Below are 15,173 nucleotides of genomic sequence, written 5' to 3'. Positions count from 1 at the left end.
GAGCATTTTATGGTTAAACCTGGGGAAAGAGAAGCTGGTTACTGTATATTATGGTGTTTCTATTCCCATTCTCCTTTCAGTAAGGAAAACCTTAGTGGGAAATCAGTTTGGTCCACAATTTGTGAGCAGTTCGCTCACTGAGGATCCAGGCATTTTGCCTGGACTTCTGCAAGGGGGTAACTGGAGCAGATGATTTAATAACCTCTAATAATTGAACCTGGTCCTTGTAGCTGCCAGTCAGGCAGTTTCTGCCAGTTGCAGAAATCCACTTCTTAGAGGGGGAGCTGCAGCTAGAAGCTGTGACTGGCAGATACCAGGGTATTTCTTCTTCTGACAGCAAGACTCCATGGTAGCCTTGAGAAAAGGCTGAGCTCAGCAGCCAAATTCCAGGGCAGGGGATTGTAACCTCAATGATCCTGAGGAATTCAAGTCATAAAATGTTTGGTGTTACAATAAAGAATCCTGAGAACAGGAAATTGTTATTATTTCTACTTACAGAAAGATACAGGCAAGACACAACCTATAGCCAGCACTGCTAGTTCCTTCTTGAACTGATTCAGACTCCAGGAATGGAGGGAAATCCGGATTCTCTCACTCTTCTGTGCAGTTCCACAGGTCTGTCATATCCAAATCATTCCTCTGCTTTCCCTGTAAAGGTCTCTGAGCCCTCTTCCAAAGTCCACTGAGCTACTTAAGAGCCCTTCAGTAGTTTTGGAGCTGCTGCTGAAACCCACCCACAAGCCCAGAGCAGAGGCACTGGAAGGGTTAATGCATCCTGAGTGCTGGAAAAGGCATTGCTTAAACTTTCAGAAGGAGGAGGAGACTGTGCATGCCTGTTTGGAGACTCTCACCAGGAATTAAGCCTGCAGTGCTCACTAATAATAATGGGAGTTAAATGCTGTATTGCATGTGTCACAATGGGAACAGATTCCTGCTACAGCATGGCACTGTCCTAAACAGCTGATCTAATTAGTATATTATGAGTATTGATTCTGGGAATAAATGTGACTTCAGCAAATATCTCTAATTAGCTTCTTAACCCAGCAGTATGTGCTCCACACAAACCAGAAGCACTTGCTAATTTAATATATACCATATCCCAATATTGACAGGAAATCTTACAACCACTGTTCATAGCAAGAGCAAAAATAATGGTTGCCTTCCTGAAGTCTATCCTAAAAGGTAATTTTTATAAATGTCCTTTCCTTATCCTTGTATTGTAAGTAAAAACTTTCAGTGGATAGGTTTCTCTATTAAAAGATTTTATTTTATTACCAAGAAGAACATATGTGGGAGGAGTGGGAAGGGGCTTTTGTAAAAGGGTCCAGGGGATAGGTCTCAGCTAGTCTTTGGCTGAAAATGTCATCACTAAATAAAAGTAAGTTGTCTCTGGGCACAAGCCTTGCCCCTTTGGTAGAAAGGCCTCTTAGGACCAGCTCCTGCTCTGGGTTAAAAAACTGTGTTCAGTGCAGTTCTTCTAAACCTCCTTCTGCTCACCCTTTTTCCCTTGCTTGCTGTGCTTCTTCTCATTCACCACCTCATTTAAACTCTGTGCGGGCTAAACAATAATCACTCCTGTAAAAAGAGCAACATGCAAGCAGCAAAAAAAGGGATCTGCATGGCTTTAACCATGGATCTCTCTCTGATCTGCTAATGCACCTGAGTGCTCAGTGAGATTCCCAGGCAGGCTGCAGAGTATGAGCACTACCAGGTCCAGCAGCAAGTTCTTCTCTGCTATCCATCAGCAAACTAGACCTTTTCCAGGCAATCTTACACCTCTTGATTCATATCTTTTGCTCCTGGGGAAGGCATTACTGATGACCCGCAGCACCACCAAATTTTCTATCTGTCTTGCCTCACATGTTTGAGTTTCCTCCAAATTGGAAAGGAGGGAAGGTTTCCTCCAATAGCAGTGAAGTAACTCCAGGCAGTAAACAGGAGAGGCTTTGCAAGGATTCTGCCCAACGAATTTCATCTTCATTTAACAGTTCTTAATAAAGAGATACAGATATAGACATAGACAAATATAAACAGAAACTTTTATCTAGAGTATCTGCCTTTTGGCAAAGGAGAGACTCCCAAGCTTGTACATACGGTCATTAGCTGATGCTTTCCCATCTGCTCTTTGCAGGGAATATGCATGCCTGTTGATAGTATTAGACATTGGCAGTCAAGGGAAGAATCTCTGATTGTTGTGCATTAGCTCAGCTATTCTCTGCTCTGGCAAGTTTGACTTACCGTTAAACATCCCAGAAATGTCAGCTCTAAAAATCATTTTTACTGTGATGCTATTTTCCACCTCTGAGAAATTGCTTCTCTCTTTCTGGGATTTGCTTTTTATTAGAAACTTTTTTAAAGGCCAGAAAGCTAGAGATACATCAAAAAAATCAAGGAACTCCCCCTCTAATTCTGAGCCAGAAGAACTCTCCCATATGTTGGCTGTTTATTTATACACAGTCATTTTGTCCATCTCGTTCTTCCCCATTCTTTGTGACCCAAATATATGAGAGGAAAATGGGTTTTTTAGTCAAAGTAAGTTAATAGTTACTATGTTATAAGAGAACTCAAGAATGGCCAGCCTAGGTTTGATCAAGTGTCTAGCTGAGTATCCTGTCCACAGCACATAAGCAATGCTCAGTGAAGCTCAAGCAAGCATATACAACATGTCCTCCAAGCATTCCTTTGATCCATAGAGCCATAAGCATTTCCTTTGTGTTTAGTAACCCTCACTTGACTTCTTTTCCAAGAACTTGTCCAGTCTCACCTTGAACTCACATATCTTTTGCTTTCACTGTGCCCTTCTGCAGTGAGTTCCACAGATCCATCAGACACCATGAGAAGAGAGTGGGGACACTGTAGGGTCTCAAGAAAATCACAGCCTGCTTGGTTCTCAGTGCCCAGGGTACTTTCTCATCAGCAGCTTTTGAAAAATAAGGCCATGGAAAGTCTTACATCTTTACTTTGTTGGTGTGCTAAGCTGTGATGGATGCCATGTTACAGGTATCATTTTAGGAGACTGCTTAACAATAACTAAATATATCTAGGCCATGCAGCTCAAATTCAGTGTTACCTGATGCTGACTAGGTAGTGCTAATCTACACCAATGTTGAAAGAGCCAAGTAAAGTACTCTCTTCCATTTTCCCATTTGCCTAAATGTTAATCCATGTGCACCTGGCATTTTCACATTTGCACATCCAGTCTGTTCTGCAGAGTTGAAATAGCATTTGCATTATGCCTAACATAAAAGGGACTTCTGCGTCTAACCACCATAGCACATTTTTACAGCAGCATTTGTACTGAAGAGTTACAGACTGAAAAGAGGCAGGGGAAGAAGCTCAGAATGCAAAACAGACCTGGATTAAACTCAGGTGGTTGTTACTCTTCTCAGACTTTGAGTGAATCTTGGGCTTTGGATACTGCTTTGTTACTCAGTGACTGGGATCTGCAAAAGAAATCAAAGCATTCACGTCTGTGTTTGTTGAGGGGGTGAGAAGTATTGTTATTTTACAATTCTTTTTTAAGAAGAAAAACATGAATGTTCCAAAATGTCCTTGCTGATGAGAAGCCTCTCTAAAGAAGGATGTTAACTTTACCCAGGGAAAGGTGATCAGAACCTCCCTATCCCCTCCCGTGCAAGGATTCAAGCTTTGCCTTGGACTTGCATCAAGTCACTGGTTAATCCAGTGCTAAATAAGAGCTGGAGATTCAGCTGACGGGTCAAAGGAAAACATGTGAGAAACAAGACCTGCCCTTATTTCAGCTGGCTGTCCAGGGAGGTGGGACATCTAGTGCTGGGTTACCTGCTTCATTTTGTAGTCAAAGCATCCACATAAAAAAACAGCCATTTGAAGCCTGCCAAGCTTGACAAGGTTCCTTTGAAAATCACATAAAACTCCAGAAATGAAAAAAGCCCCTGTGGAAAGCCTGAGCTGTCCTGTTTCACAAGCACCATGTGCAGTGGAGCATTTCTGATCATAGATGGATGGTCATTGAGGCTCTCTGGAGGGCCAGACTTGCATATACGGAGATGTCAAGCAGGAGAAAGCAGGAGACATTTCTCACCATTTGCTCTCCTGAGAAGAGTTTCCACTGTAAATGTTCTCATAACCTTGTGTACTAATTAGTTGTTTGTGTTTGGTCATGTCTCCAGACTGATCTGCTTGCTATCAACCTAATGGATTTGTAAGGCACAATCACTGTCACAAATAAATATGAAGGCAGAGTCAGTTATCAGGAGCCTCAAATGCTAGGGTAGAAAGCTCACTAGGGGAGAAGAAAAATCTTTTTATTACTCTTAGATGCCCTTTTGATCTTAACAGAAAAGAAATCGTGGAAATAGAAAGGGAAGGGAAATAAGGGAGGGCTGGCAGTAGTTGGCTTGATGTTTTCTTTTCTTCTTTTTTTTTTTTTGAACCAGGAAATATACGTACATTGCCAAGTTCCTGTTCCCACCTGGGAAATCCTGTGTGGCCTTTAAATTCCTGCTAACGCAGAGTGCTGTATTAATCTAGCAGCACAAATTCCAGGAGGGGCTGTTACCTCAGGAATCTCCTCCCAGCCTGGGTTTGTAAATGGTCAGAAATGCCATCAAGACAGTATTTCAGTCCCAGCACAGCAGCCAATTTGCCTCCTTATGGCCAGTTTTTTTTTTGCACTGCTTCTGCTCCTCCTCGAGAAGTCGAGCACCGACTTCTTTCACTGCGCTCAGCAGGACTCTTGCCAGAGGGACCTGCTAACTCAGAAGAAGTAAAGGAGGCAGGATCTGGCCTTGTGTGTGTCTGTAAATCCTATCCACAGGCTGGAACAAGCCCTTCTTTCTTCCTGTTGATTCAAGTATTGTAATGCAAAAACTTCAGGGCTTGACTGTTTGCTGCAAGACCTTCCTATAGACCTAAATAAAGACCTAAATAAAGAACTGAACTATATTAAAATCATGGCATGGAGGCTTTGCAGAGACCAATCTTGGATCATTGCTAAGAACGTTCTGATCCTTGAATCCATGAGGGGGAGAGAGGCCTTTTTTTCTCCCAGAAGTTCATTTTCACTGCATAGAACGAGGCCCAAAGAAAAAGTAATTTTCTTCCAGGGAAGTTTCTACAGGTTTGATTCTACAATGAAAACGTTGAGATGAAAGGTAATTGAAATGAGTTCTTTGGTTGGCTGTGTTTTTGGCTGGGTTTTCTGAAGTCCTATAAAGTGAGAGCTCAGAAGCTTTTCCCAAGCCTGGATCTTAATAACAGCACACGCTTATGTGGATTCTCTACTGTCTAGTAAAAGCTGTGATCATGCAGTAAGAATGCAGATGAGGTCTCCCTCACTTCTTTTTACAAAATGTGTAGGAACATGGTATATATGAAATGTATATCCCTCTGCCAAATTTGGTGATAATTCAAATCATATAGGCAGAAGATGGACACACATGCCTAAGCACATCCAGGAAGCATGGCCACACAAGCCAAGATCACACAAGAGCAGGATAAGAACAACCAAGGAACACAAGTATAACAGGGTCTGGAGGAATCACTGCTCGTTGAAAGAGGCTTATCACTTAGTCAAACAAGACAGAGGTGGTTTGAGCCAGCAGCAAGAGGGTAGGCACTCTGAGACGCTTTAGACCTTGACTTTAGGAATGGCTTTGCTACACTTTTTCTTCCTGGGAAAGTCCTCCCTATTCCAGCAGGGTTACTGAGATGTGTGAGAGATTGCATAGCAGACACGATCTCATGGGAATTGAACTTGTTAAAAAGGAGCCCTTAAGGCTCTTCTTAAAGTGTCAGGCTATATAGCTGGGCCTGCGATAGGCAGATGTTGCTTGACCACTAGGAGAAAAAGAAGGTACAACCAATAACTGCCACAGGATTAAGAGCAGCTGTCCCAGATCAGCCTAATGGCCTATGAACAACAGGTCTACAACAGGACTGTCTGATTCAGGATCTTTTCTCCAATGCTGATCAATGCCAGATACTTTAAGAAAAGTATTAGAACAGAGCAAGCATCTAATGATACTTTAAGTATTCTGGCCTCCAGGAAATCCTGTTCAGAGTTTTCCAAAACAAAGGGCATGTCCTTGTATTTGATACCCTTCAAAGGATATCTTTTCAGTGAATTTGTCCACTCATATTTTAAATCCATGTGAACTTTTAGCATCTACAGCATTCTGCAGCAAGGAGTTCCTCAGCTTAACTGTATGTTTTGTGAAGATCACTTCCTTTTGTTTGCTCTAAGCCTGCATCATGAGTTTCACACCCCTGCCTTGAAAGAGGCATGGAGCTGCACTTCATTAGATTGAAAAAGGAACAATTTTAAAGTAAGCCACAGCAACTCAGTCAGTGCCAGAAGGTGCCTCATCCCAGGGCACTCAAGACAGAAGACCAGCCTGAAGAGCTGATTAGATACCCACTAATCTGCAGGTTACTAGGCCTTGGTCTGCCTGGAAAGCCAGACATGTCAAGAGCTCTGAAAAGCTTCTGAGACCCAGAAGAGAAGAAGGGAATAAAAGTTCTCAGTTTGAACATCTTTTCTTTCCACAAGCTACACAGCACATTTTGAAACATCAGATATTTGATTCTGGCTTTGGAGACTTACGAGAGCCTTTTTCCTACATAAATCAGCCGGGCCATCTTCTCTGTGTGTGATATATAAAACAGGAATATTGTCCAATGACCCCTGGAATCAATGAAAGCTCTCCAGTTCAGCTCAAAATAGTTAATCAGGCCCCAAAAGCTGATATTTATTAATCATTAATCCTCTTTGAAAATCTAAAATCAAGATCTTTTCTTTTCAGGCTTCTCAACATCTTGAAGAACTACTTGATCAGGCTCAGAGTAGATTATTTATTAATCTTCTCTGAATCCCTAAAATAGAGGAGAAAAAAAAAAGATTATCAATGTATTGAAGATCGATGAAGGTGATTTTCACTGACTCTCTATGGAGGAAAGCTTAGGGCTGCTAATAGTGAGTATAGGTCAATAAATCATTCCAGAAAGAGTGACCTAATTAACACTCAAGCTCTGATTTGAATGCATGAAGCTCATTATCTTGACATAAGGTTCACTCTCACAGAGAAATTTTTTAAATGCAGAAATACTCAGGGAAAAGTCTCTGGGAGCAAAGTTTCTGCACAAGATGGGAAGCAGCTGTCTTCTGTGCAAATGCTGCTGCTGGTTTCCCAGGCCTGGACTATTCCTCCATGACAGCAAACAACAGAAAGTACTTCTGATCTGTCAATTACTACTGGAAAGAGCTATCATTAACCCACAGATTGTTTCATCAGTGGTTCATATAACCCACTACTAGAAACACGGTACTACTATCCTGGCAAGACTATAACCTTCATAAGTGTGTGGCACCCATTGGTGATGACTACCTTTGTAAGGTCAACCATTGCATGGTTGAAAGGATCTACAGAGCACAAAGAATATCAAAGCACACGGAGATCGTTGCAGGATCTAAATAGCATCTCTGCAGTGACACGATGGCCCTGTAAAATACATAAGCATACTTGTCAGGCAGTCCCACTGACCTCAGGGGATTTGTTTAAAGGAATCAAATTGATTGCTTCGTCCCCTCAGTGTGGCTGAGGGCCAAATTCAATAGCAGGGTCACTCAGGTAATTGAGTGCAGAAATGGACCCTAAAATTGTGTGAGGATCCAAGACTAAATCTACACAGTTTCCTTATACAACTCTCTCCCTCCAACCCCAAAATCAACTGAAACAAGCAAGACAGAATTTTCTCTTGCTTTCGTACAAGAAGACAAACAATTCACAGGGGAATATACTATGACAACCGAACAGTGTTGTATTTTTTATGAGTATCACAGGTGTAAATTCAGAAAGATTTAGTCCAGAAAGCAACCAGAGTCTGCTCTCTGAAAAATAAGGTAGATTCTCTCCAGGATAAAAATACCTACCTTTGCCTACCTAAGTAACCATCAGACAACAGGGAAGATAACCCAACCCTGGACACTCAGTTTTTGGAAGAAATAAACACAAAACATTTCAGACATACTTAATCTGGAAGCCAGGAAATGATTTCTAGTAAATGGAGAAAGTTTCTAGACCACTGAGAGTAGAGATTACTGGGTCTGAAGCTAGACCTTGATTATATGATAGGGATTGCATGGTGACAAATCACAACAGACACAATCACAGGTTTCTGTAGTGACTGAAGAGCTCCAGTAAGTCCTATAGTTCTGCTTTTACAAGATATATCTATAAGGCTAGATGCAAACATTAAACAGGTACATGGCTCCCCTTGTATAGCCTTTGGGGAAGGAGTGTGAAATTGGAAAATTGAATCCAGTTATCTCATTAACCCAAAAAAAACAAAGTCGAAGACTATTCCATACAACTCACTTGACTTAATTAACTAGCATCTGAATCAGTGCTTGATTGCAAAGGCTGCCGCTATAGACCAGGAGCGACAGACAGCAACTGTGCTTTTTTATTAGAGTAATTGAAGAGCGTACCATGTGATTAGCCCATGGCTTTATTGATTAATTTATCATTTGTTCGCATATGATTTTGATTGATTTTCTGTGCTCTTTGCAAATGAGCAGGTTGGCATGAATACAAAGACCCTCCACGCACAACCACTGCCAGAGTCCATTTATCTATTGTTTTCCTGATGTCTCCTTCAGTGTTGCTCTAGACCTATGCTGTCCACAAGTTATCACTTGCAGCAGTCACTGGCTGAACTAATGAGCGCGTCTAGGCCACTCTTTGCACAAAATCTTGCCACAGACACAATAGGACAGAACAACATGGAGTCACAGTGCTCCTTTGGTGTGAAATTAAGGCCCTTTTAGACACAAGTCTCAGTGCAGCATGAAACCAGATGACCTACGACATTTGTAGAAATCTCCACTAGTATGACAATAGGAAATATTCTGGAAAGGAACCAGAGATATGTTGGTACCATAGGACAGTACCATACCAATATGGTGGTACGAACTTGTCCTGTTTGTTTTGCAATGAGCAGAATCACAAGCTATTGCTAAAGAAACCTTTTTCCAGTTGTATGTAACTAGCTAGTAAATGCAGTGAGCTCCTTGAACAGGTTGCTATGCATTATGATAAAGCTCAGTTCTTGTGGCTGTACTAGGAAGGGGTGTTAGCAAGACAATGAGGTGGTCTTAGGCAGCGAAGCACACTGCACAAGTTATTCAAGGGTCTTGCACAGCATTTCTTGATCAATACTTTCTTAAGCCTTTCCACTACTCAGGAGGTAGCTGGTTCCTGGCAGTAGAGCAGTGTGAACTGCAACTTGAGTCTCAGCCCTGATTTTGATAAGGGCTGAATCAGATGTCTCCTTTCAGCCTTTTTCATAAGGAAAGAACAAAGTGCACAAGGTAAGCATGCTATCTGCAAGCAGAGAGAGCAACTGCAAGCAGATATACTCAACCTGGTGAACCCAGCTAGTTTTGTGAAGGGAGATTTCCCTCGTGAGGAGATTACCTGCGATTGACTTACAGCCCCTCCATGAGTACCCTGCCTCTCCTCCAAGCTGCCATCCCTGATTGTGGACCCATTTGTAAGCTTCCTGCACTGACACAGTTAAGTTTATTAATGCACTTATAGGTTGATTTGCAGTTATGCTGAGATTGGGGCTCACAGTCCTTTACTGCAGGCCAGCTGATATACGGTAACTTGCCGAGCTGTGGTAGGCCTATTACCTGGGCCTGCTCTTCATGTGTGGACTCAACTCCAGGAAAATATACCCTGCTTGTTCACTGCCCCTTCCTTTCAAAACTGGTAGAACAAAGTAGGACACTCCCAACTGGAGATGGGTCCTTCTAGAAAATTGGTATCAGAAAGCTCAGCACCAGCTGAGAGCTACTAATCTGTAATACAATCAAGCAAAAAGGGAAGGAAGTGCTCCAGACTGTCAGTTCACCATGGGGCTTAGATTTGTTTGGGTTTTTTTGGTAAGACAGTGATGAATTGCAGGTTAGACTAATAAAGGATGAGGGACCTTTGGGAGACTGCAGCCCTGAATCCTTTTGGTGCTCAGTGAATGGAACAGCTCAAAACTTAAAGAAAGAAACAAACAACATCAAAATATTCATGTTTTATATCCAGCCTGGGGTTTGATATTCATAGGCAGAGCTGTTCCCTTCTCCACTCTGCTTCTTAAATCTCTGGCAAATCACTTAGCTCCTCTATGCCCGTAAAATAGAGATGATCTCATTGTCTGATCTTACGTGGAGCTTATGAAGAAGAGCCTAATATGCTCAAATGCCACAACTGGAGTTGGATGAGTAGATGGAGATGAGGAGAGAGTAAAACAGAGCATTAATGGTCATATTACACTGATATTAGGTAGAACTTAATTAACACTTTTTACTTTGGCTAGGTTTGATTCTGCCAGCTCATTGTAGAAAGTCGCAGACATAGTGCAACACAAACTGAGCGGAGCCAAGTTAACAATCTTTATTATTAAAATTTTTTAAATAGTCTTACAAAGCGAAAGACTTGCAAATAGTTTGTTACTCTCCTCATACTTACAGGAATTCTGTTTCTGTAAGCTAGGCATAGGTTTCTGTTAGGCTAGCATAACAAGGCCAGCTGTTTAAAAAGTCTGATACTAGGGAAAATCCCAAAGAACCACTTCTCACACATGCCCTTTTATAAGTTAGACTACCTAGTTTCCATATACCTCTATTTCATTATACATATAGCTGAAGGTTCTCTGAGCACTCATTAAGAATTAATTTACATTAACAGCATTTCTACACTTTTTGGTATCATTAAGGTCACAATACTGTTTTGAATATTTTCCCAATTCTTTTATGGCTACAGGGACTATTTATATCTTATCAAAACCTTCAATGTCTGAACAGCTAGCCTCACAGTCATCTTATCAATATGTTCTTATCACCTAATATGAAAGCAGCCTCTTTAGCCTCTAAACACATTCCAGTTGAACAAATTAACACAACACATGAACCTAATGCCTTTGACATGCAAGAAATGATTTGTATTTGTTGGGTAAAAGTGATTGGGTAGAAGCAACTGATTCCTATTTCTGTAATGCCAAACACCAAAGCTCCCCCCCAAGACAGGACCCTCAGAAGTTGAGTTTCCTCCTACTCACTATTACTAAAAAAAAAAAAAAAATACCCAAATTATAACCAGTGGTATCAGATGGACACATAAACAGAAGAACAGAGGATCTGTTAAATCCAAACACAGCATACATAAGTTACAGAAAGAAATTTGGTCTTATGGGAAAAATTCAGCAATCAAAAGACCTAGATTTGACTTGTGACTCTTCCAATGACCTCCTACATGACCTTAAGAAGTCAATTAATAGTTCTGTGCATCAGTTTATCATCAGCAAACCAGATATTATTATTCCCACCTCCTGGCGGAAGTTGTCTTGAAGATGAACACTTTAATGCTATGAAGTGTTCAGATATTATCTTGACCAGCTGCCTAGCGACTTATACAAACAGCAATACTTTGTGTTCAGTTTCCTGAACCAGCAAGTGGTGTTTAATTACTGTTTTGTCCACAACACTGCAGGAAATTACCTCCCAAGTGGGAACAGTTATTCCTTTATTATCTCATGCTGCAGTGGAGGAAAAATAGGAGGGGCTGTGCTAATGGAAAGCGAAACTAACTGTGAACAAAAAATGAACTTGAACTATGAAGACCAGTTAGGAAACAAGGAAAAAAATATTCAAGGATAGGAAAAGAACTGTAGAAACAACCGCTGTACTTTCAACCCTGTGATAGAAACAGTGTCTGTTATAACAGAGTCATTAGGAATAGAAGGTAGGAAATATCATTTTACATACATGTGTCTTTGCATAGGTACTTACACATATTTGTATTTACATATTTATTCATGTAGATACATTTGTATCTCTTCAATTGGTAGTACAAAGTTCTTTATCCATCCCTCAAACATAGTTCATGGGAACTGGACATACCATACCATAGTCTCTTACTAGTAATGGTTTTAAAAATATGGAATAACGCTCAGCTTGGAGTATTTCCCATTAATCTGTGATGGAAACAGAACGTAGAAAGAGGACCTAGACCAGAGAGACTAGAGACAGGAATAAACATGGAGCAGTTAAAGGATTTGAACCTTTTTCACTCAGACCTATAGAAGTTTTGTCATAGTTGTAAAGGATTACATTGAATTTTTAAAAGTACGTCACAGCACTATTCCAAAGTTACTTCACTCAGACCTAATAGCAAGATAGTAAACAAGCTAGAGAGAGAGAGAGAGAGAGCAAAAGAGGGAGGGAGGGAGAGAGAGAGGGAGAGAGATAACAGTTAAAGAGAGAAACAACCCAGGTCCTCAGGGAATTAGAATCTCACCCATTAAAGTTAATGATGCAACCATTAAAAGTCTTTTGATTATGACAAAAAGTACAGGAGCTATGAGACTCTGAGCTCAATATCCAAATACCATCTTTTAATATTTGTTGCTTGACAGGATGCTGACGTATCCAAGATGATTCTCAGAATCCAGATAATAACCCTACTAGCTCTTTCAGTGAGACGCTATACAGCACTGAAAGAAATCAAACTAATTTCATTAAACCGAAGGTTGTTGGAGAAACAGTGAAAATGAGACACACTTCTTTTCACCTCATGAAATGGACTACAATGGCAACCATCCCACACATCCATCCTGCCTAGTATTATAGAAATTTCACAAAAACATCTTAAGTAATTAAAAAGCCAAATATTCTGCCTTGTGCTTTGAGGCTTTTTTTTTTTTTTTTTAAGTTTTTAGTACCCCTGTTAGGCTAATTTTGTGATCCTCTCAGGAAAATAAAGCACTCAGCAATACTCCTGGACACACAGACAAAGATACAAGTGGGACCTAAGTAGTCCTCTTTGTCTGAGGATTAAAATAGCATGTTGCTTCCAGTTTTGCATCTGATATATAACAGAAAGAAGCAGAAGGTCAGCAAAACTAATTAGATCCAAACCACACACAAGCAGATCTTCACTTCAGCCCACATCCCCAAATTGCATCCAGTCAGCAGAGAGAAAATCAGCAGGTTAGCCATGTCCTTTCTGCCCACTTGCTAGAACGAATGGCGCTATTTCAGACTGCTGTGGCTGCAGGCAAGAGATTAACTCTCAGGCTGATGAATTGAGAACAGAAATAAATGAAGCAGCCCAGTTTTTCCATTGGCCTCTCTAATTGCAATTCACCACCTAATAGGAAGAAGTGTAATCTCAGATTTTTCCAGCTTTTTTACTGCGTAACATGATTATGTTGTAAGGGCATAATATCTGAACAGTATAATGACATATACCTTTACAGAGACTCTTTGGCGGTTTAGCGGCCTTGGAACAGAAGGCCCAGCCTGCATTACATGCAGAATATCTTTAGTCCCTGCCAAAGAACAGTTGAGAAGAAAAGGCTTAGCCAATCAACACAATGTCTGCAAATCCTACGTGCAAAGAAGCAACAAGGGAGAGGTGAATACAGGATATGATAGAATCAAAAAGAGCTGTAGGCAGGAAATCCAGAAATTGAAGAGGAATAAGGAGAGGAGTCACCATCTGAGAGGTGGAGAAAGCAGAATATGAGGGTACAAGGGCAACTAAGTTGTGGGGAGCAGAGAGAGGAGTTCAGAAAGGCTGACTGAAGCTAGAGAAGAACAGAGAAAGGTTGGGGGAGGGCAGATATTAACAAAAAATGGACAAGACTGGTTTCAATTGAGAGCTTCATTGGAGGGTACCCAAGAGAGTAAATATGGGGCAAGGCAGAGAAGAAGCAACATTGAGAAGTTTGAGTTAACAGGAGACAGGGACGTGAAATCCCAGTAGAAAGGCAGAGAAAAGCTGGGGGGGGGGGGGGGGGAACACACAGACACATATGCAAAGAAAGAGAAAGGAAGAGATATTGACATCCAGAAGATGTGATCCTTTGGAAAAGTTGCTGAACTGACATACACCAATGCACTCACAGCCTTGTTCATATCTGATTCCAGCTTCTGATAGAAGGTTCCTCTTTCGCCTCATCTATAACCCTACAGAAAAAGTCAAACATTTGTTAAAGATTTGACATCTTTTCCATGCTTATTTTCTCTGGGGCAGAACAGAAGGAAACCTTTTTCCCCAGGGAAAATCTAACAATGACCTCTGAGTTGGACAGGTACCTTCTCTTTCCATACGGGCCAAAACCCGCAGCCCTAGTTGTTCCTTGTTATAAGAGATGCATATAGATGGCTACTAAACTTACTGCTCCTTGAATCTGCTTGGTTTGCCTTTTGATTATGTCACTCTACTGGGCTTAGAGCAGCTGGCAGGAATAAGCCTGATAGATATGTTCAGACTGCTTGTCTTTCACCCCCTTACATGCACCTCTCTCTCCTTCCGACCACTAATGGAGTCCAGACAGCTAATTCTGATGGAGATGCCTGCATTGCAGGTGACTAACTTGGCCAGATTAATTCTAGAGACTGCAAAATGCAAAAAAATTTACCAGCTTGGGACTAATCTCTCATTACTATTATAATTTTGATACCACTGGTCATTACTGCAAGGCTTTACAACATACCATTTTGAAAAGAGGGGAGAGGAGTAGAAAGGTTATTTTTTCTTGTTGCTTTAATTGCCTTACCCAGGTGACAAGCTGTTTTGAGATGAAATGGTGTAAATGTCAAGGGAAGGGAATGTCTACATGCAGAAGAGAATCTCCTGCTTTGAGAACTAATCAAACCTCCACAGAGGTTTAGAAACTTTTCAAAAGCTTTTTCCATTTTTTTAACCACTCCAGAGATCTTGTTTACAATGCAGAACCTAGATCCCTCTTGCAGTAGATGTCAACTGGAAGTCTGATCTTCAGAGTAAATTGTTATACAACCATTTCAGTGGCCCAAACTAAAGATACAATTCTGTAAACGTTCACGATATACTCAGTGCAATATATCTGAGCATTAGCAGAAGAAATTGCTCCTTTCCGAAACTCATGGAACCATCTGAGCCATCAGTCACCTGGAGCACTCTGGCAAAACACAAATTCACAAGTGGTACTAAGACACTTTATCACAGTTTTCTTTTATATGTTTTATAAACTCAACACACCCATTAGTATGAAAATTGGACTCACATCTGCACAAAAGCAAGCTGGGGCCAAGTTAGAAAGGCATCCTGTGCATAGCATAACACCTCTACTTGGAAACCATAGTTTAT

The sequence above is a fragment of the Struthio camelus genome, chromosome 6, assembly GCF_040807025.1.
Source record: "Struthio camelus isolate bStrCam1 chromosome 6, bStrCam1.hap1, whole genome shotgun sequence".
Taxonomy (NCBI): domain Eukaryota; kingdom Metazoa; phylum Chordata; class Aves; order Struthioniformes; family Struthionidae; genus Struthio; species Struthio camelus.
The sequence above is the reverse complement of the archived record's forward strand: the minus strand, read 5'-3'. Positions refer to the sequence as shown.